Source organism: Nicotiana tabacum, chromosome 18, assembly GCF_000715075.1.
Source record: "Nicotiana tabacum cultivar K326 chromosome 18, ASM71507v2, whole genome shotgun sequence".
Lineage (NCBI taxonomy): Eukaryota > Viridiplantae > Streptophyta > Magnoliopsida > Solanales > Solanaceae > Nicotiana > Nicotiana tabacum.
Genome location: NC_134097.1, coordinates 52,109,724 through 52,115,919, shown reverse-complemented (window position 1 = coordinate 52,115,919; position 6,196 = coordinate 52,109,724).

Sequence of the window (6,196 nt, the reverse complement as noted above, 5' to 3'; positions counted from 1 at the left end):
TCCTCTTAGGTGATTGAGAAAATATATCTCGAGGCGTCCTCACGGCGATCCTGTACCGAAGAAGGCTTCTCAACCTTGAAATCGTCATTGATCGAGAATCCCCCGGGGATGAACATTTACAAGGGGGGTTCAGGTATTGGTTCATCAACGGCCACGCCCTAGAGTGGTCTCCTAGACCTTAGTGGCCGGCCGTGAAGTAGAAGGAGCTTCTTTCTGAGGAACGATTTCGGAAGTCTTTGCTATTCCTTTGGAAAGTAAAAATGGAGGAAAATATGGAAAAGGGGAAGAAAGAAAGAAAGTTGAATGATTAGACCTATTGGCTTAAGCAGAAGATAAGTAAAAAAAATTGTCTTAAGTAGAAGATAAGTAAAAAAAAATTGCAAAGAACCTTGAGTGACGGAGGTAAAAGTGCTAGAGAGTATTGAGTACGAGGGTAGAAGGTTTGATGTAAAGTGAAAAATAAACACAGACGGGGCTATTTATAGAGTTCCTCCGACGTTTCGCGTCCAGGAATAATTTACCGGCGGCTAACACGCATTTAAGGCCATTATGACATGAGTGACGAGACGTTTTGGGATTTTTGTCGATTCTGACATGGCGTATCAAAGAAAGAATCAGGGAGCTCATGTCATTTCTCGTCAACTTACTCTCTGAGAAACGAGGGGACTATCTGTATACGGATGGAACCGGGCTCATGGCTCGGTCTCCGATAAGGTAAGCCAAGCTCGAGACATAATGACATGGGACCAAAATCAAAGCAAGGGCCTCGTCGAGTCAGAGTCCGAGGGCATGAAGCCCGCCCTCGAGAATATCGGGGTCATGGGCCGGGATCAACCTCGAAGAACACTGTCGGGCAATCAAGCATGACCAACAGAAGGCCGTAATATCCGCGACCGGCCGGATATAACAGCGTGAATCTCAGCACATATCGATGAAGAATCGGAAATCAGTTAAATAGAAGATTGTTTTACCTTTTGTGGAATTGTACTTAGAGTAGGATTTCCCTACTATATAAAAGAGGGTCTGATAATTCATCAAAGACATTGTAACTCGCATCCAAAGCAATATATTATTATTTTCTCCATTATTAGCTCTTTTTCTTATTCATCAGTGCTGGCCATTGCGAGCCCGGTTTTGGGGAGTGAATATTTCACTATGGTTGGAATTGTCTTCCTCGTGTGGTTTGAATTTATTTCATCTTTGTTTGTTCAATCTCACTCAATTTATCGCTTTGTATCAAATTAATCCGTGCAATTTTAAAGTCATTTACAAATTTAATTATTATCCGATTTTGAGGGTAGACAGTATATATGATAAGATTAACTACATCTTTAAATTATCTACGCACACTTGAGAATTGTTTTCCTTTTGTAAAATATCGTTTTTCCATGAAATCAAGATCGTAGTAAATATTCTTTCCACAATGTAGTGGATTTTCATTATAATAAATATCTCTTATTTTAAGGTTTTATTCTACTCACTTGGATTAATATCAAACTTGACTACTCTCCTTTTAGTATGGACATCTTATTACCCCGTGCATTTCTTGTCCAAGAATTTAACAATCCTTTATTGCAAATAATTTGAAATTTTCATCCAAAGTGAAAGCAAAAATAGGGGTAATATAAATTAACTTTTGGTCAACTCATAAAGAGTTTATGTATGCATGAATCTAAATCGTTATAGTAATTAGTAAGGACCATGGAGGTTTTGAGTGTCACAATTGTTGACCCAGTTCTCTTCTCCAAACAAATTTTGAGTCAATTTTCACTAGTATCCATCATAGAAACAAAATTGACTAGAAAAAGATAGGAGAGAACAAATGACTTTAGAAAACCTCCAACAAAGTTGACCCATTCTAACACGTCAACTAAGCAAAGCATGCGTCTTTAGCTTTTCATAATTGAAACTCTGCTAGTATTGTGGCCATTCCTTACAGCATGTGGTCTTTAATCTTTTTCTTTCTTAATGAAGTGATTTTTATCTATGAATTACCTTTTTTTGCTGTTGTCACTCCAACTCTTTTCAAAAATATGTAAGTGGTTTCCTATTGCGTACCTTTTTATATGATGTGATTTCAGAAAGGAATAGTTGGTACGGAGATTAATCTATAACTAACATTACATTCAATATAATTTTAATTAGTATTAATACCCGCACGATATGCAAATAAAAATCATATTAAATTACTGGGTTATTTAAATTTTGTGCAAATAATTTTAAAATATAAACCTTCCAGATTAAATTTTATATAATCAATAAATATTTATTATGAAGCAGGACATGAAATTATTTTTCAAATCTTGCAATGAATAGCTGTAACGACCCGACCGATCGTTTTGAGCTTTTGCACTTCGCTCGCCAGTTCTCGGGCATGGCTAGCCCCATGTGATGTATTGTGACTTATGTAAATTGTCGGTTTTTATTAACAGGGTAATCGAAATGAATTTGGAAGAACAATTCTCAGTTTGAAGATTAAAAATTTGAAAGGTTTGACCAAGTTTTGACTTGTTAGTATATGATCTCGGATTGGAATATTTATGATTTGGTTAGCTCCGTTGGGTGATTTGGGATTTAGGAACGTGATCGGAATGTATTATGGAGGTCCGTGGAAGGTTTAGACTTGAATTGGCGAAATTGAAATTTTGGCATTTTCTGGTTGATAAATGAGATTTTGATATAGGGGTCGGAATAGAATTCTGGAAGTTGGAGTAGGTCTGTTGAGTCATTTGTGACGTGTGTGCAAAATTTCAGGTCATTCGGACGAGGTTTGATAGATTTTTTGATCGAAAGCGGAATTTGGAAGTGTTTAGAATTCTTAGTCTTGAATCCGATGCAAATTTGGTGTTTTAATATTGTTTTGAGCATTCCGAAGGTCAAAACAAGTTTGAATGATGTTATGGGATATGTTTGCATGTTTGGTTGAGGTCCCGAGGGCCTCGGGTGGTTAAGAATCAATTTTTGGACTTTGGACTTGGTAGATTTTCTGGTATTGTGTTGCAGAGAAATCCTTCTGCGCGTTCGCGAAGGGTTAATGAGAGGGGCAGTCAAGTTGTTCTTCGTATTCGCGAGGTAGGTCCCGCATTCGCGTATGTCACGACCCAAATTCCACTAAGGGTCGTGATAGCGCCGGACACTTCTGTCAAGCAAGAACTACAATTTACTAGCAATCTCTCATTTTAAATTATTTTGAAATCATTTCCTTTAAACGAATAAATAATAAATAATAAACTCCGCTGGATAAAAGAGGGTGTCTTTACAAAATTTAACTACTGAAAAATCCCGTGATCATCCCAGAACCCGGTGTCACAAGTACATGAGCAATTTCTAGGGAATAAAATAAAATACAGTAACTGTCCGGAATACAAGTGGACAGAAATGAAAATACAGTACAATACTCTGAAGGAGACTCTGCTGGCTACGGACGTCTCGATAAATGCAACTCATCTAAGTCTCCCTATTAACCCTGCCGCTATGCCACTAAGCCGCTAGCCACATATGAACCTGTGCAACAAAAATACATAGCAAGTGTAGTATGAGTACGAAAACAACGTGTACACAATGTGTATCCAGTCTAGTTTCGAAGAAGTAGAGACGAGGTCGACTTCGACACATATTAGTGGTCCAACGATAATATAGTAAAAATGTGAGGAGATCATGAAATTTTATTAAAACAACAATTATAAATTATAAAGCCAGATAGCAGGTAAACAACTTCCCAAATAATAATGAATTTCCAAAGAATTTACTTTTCATTATCTTTATCAATTTATCTCCGGCCAGGAAAGGCAAATAAGAACATTTATAAATCCCAAGCAACAATACAAGCATGCGCATATCATGCCGAGGTCGTACGCCCAATCCAACATAAATGTAAAATGTGCACTGCCGAGGGTCGAATGACGCGAACCATAGATGCATCTATTACCCCGCTCGCGAATCATCCATGCGACACAGTCAACATAAAATAAACAAACACCCTACTCGCGAATCATACATGTGACGCAGGTACACATAGAATCACATATTCAAACAGTTAATCAAGACTTCATTAGTGAACAACTATGCAAGGAAAATCCAAATCCTCCCTTTTTTTAATGATTTAAGAAAAAGGAAGTTTAATCCTTTTAGAAATTCATTTACCAATTCGATAGAATTTAAGCAAGTCAAACCGTCAATAGGATTACAAATATTTCCAAGTACAACATGTTTTTAGATCCTAGACTACCCGGACAATAGCATAATAGTAGCTATGCACGGACTATCGTCACCTCGTGCATACGTAGCCCCCACAAATAGGATCACATAACCAATTATTTTACCTATGGGGACAATTCCCTCTTACAAGGTTAGAAAGGAGACTCACCGCTCTCCGAAGATCCATAACCAGCATTCCACGCTCTTCCGAAGACTCGAATCGATGCACAATGCTCCAAAACTAGCCAATAATTATGAAAATCTATTAATATACGTTCAATTACTCATTACAACCCGATTTATAACAAATCCTAACCCCGATCAAAATTGTTGACAAAATTGCCCTCGGGCACACGTGCCCGGATTCCTAAATTGTTCGAAGATAAACTTTACTTATAACCTCACGAATTCAAATATATAATTTATTCTCAATTTCATACCCAAAATCATGGTCAAATTCCAAGAATATCGATTTTCTAGGTTTTCCCTAAAAACCAAGTTTTACAAATTTCATGCTCAAATCCGTACATAATCAATGTATTTAATTCAAGATAGGTGGGGATAGCTTACCTTATCGTTAACCCCCTCTTGAAACCCTCCAAGAATCGCCCAATCCAAGAGAATAATGGGAGAAAATGGCCAAATCCCAATTTTTAAAACACTCACTGCCTCCAGTCCTTTCGCACTTGCGGTCTATTGACCGCTTCTGCGGTCCCGCAGTTGCGGAGCAATTGCCGCTTCTGCGGTCTTCCCCCAAGCCTTCAACTTTTGCATCTGCGCGTCTTCTTCCGCAGGTGCGGTCCCGCAATTGCGGTTCCAGCCTAGCCATCCATTTCCGCTTCGGCAGCACGAAGGCCACTTCTGCGGCTCCGCACCTGCGACCCTACTTTCGCAGGTGCGGTTACACCAGCAACCAGCAACTTCAGCCTTCTCCAAATTTCCGTTTTCGATCCATTAACCACTCGGAATCCACCTGAGGCCCCCGGGACCCCAACCAATCATACCAACCAGTCTCAAAACACATTACGGACTTTCTCGAGGCCTCAAATCATATCAAACAACGCTATAACCACGAATCGACCTCCAATCCAAGATTTACGAACTTTAGAATTTCAAACTTCTACTTTCGATGTTTAAACCTATCAAATCACGTCCGATTGACCTCAAATTTTGCACGCAAGTCATATTTGCTATTACAGACCCACTCCAACTTCCGGAATCGAAATACGACCTCGATATCAAAAAGTCAACACTCGATCAAACTTCTCAAAAACCTTAAAATTTCTATCTTTAGCCAAATGACTCCAAAATGACCTATGGACCTCCGAATTCACTTCCGATCACGCTTCCAACTCCAGAATCACCATATGGAGCTACTCCCAGACTCGGAATCCCAAACGGATATCGATAACACTAAAATGCACTTCAACCCAAACGTATAAAATTTATTACAAAATGCTAACTCCACAATAGGCGCCAAAATATTCTCGGGTCTTCAAAACTCGATCCGGACATACGCCCAAGTCCGAAATCATCATACGAACCTGCTGGAACCTTTGAATCCCGATTTTGAGGTCGTTTACTCAAAAATCCAGCCTTAGTCAATTTTTCAACTTAAAGCTTCCGAAATGAGAATTCTCTTTCCAAATCAACTCAGAACTTCCAAAAATTCAATTCTGATCATGCGTACTAGTCATAATACCTGAAGTGAAGCTGCTCATGGCCTCAAACTGTTGAACGACGCGCTAGAGCTCAAAATGACTGGTCGGGTCATTACATTCTCTCCCACTTAAACATACGTTCGTCCTCGAACGTGCTGAGAAATATACTGAAGTAGTCTGAAATCACGGTTTAACACCTCAGCACCTACCCGTGTTGCCACAACTCAGCTAGGCACCCTAGCTCGATCAATCTAAAGATACCCTTTTTCACTTAGACAAATAAGCCTTAGAGCTTAATTCCAATATCCGGAATTCTCTGCCAGGCCTTTTCCAACATA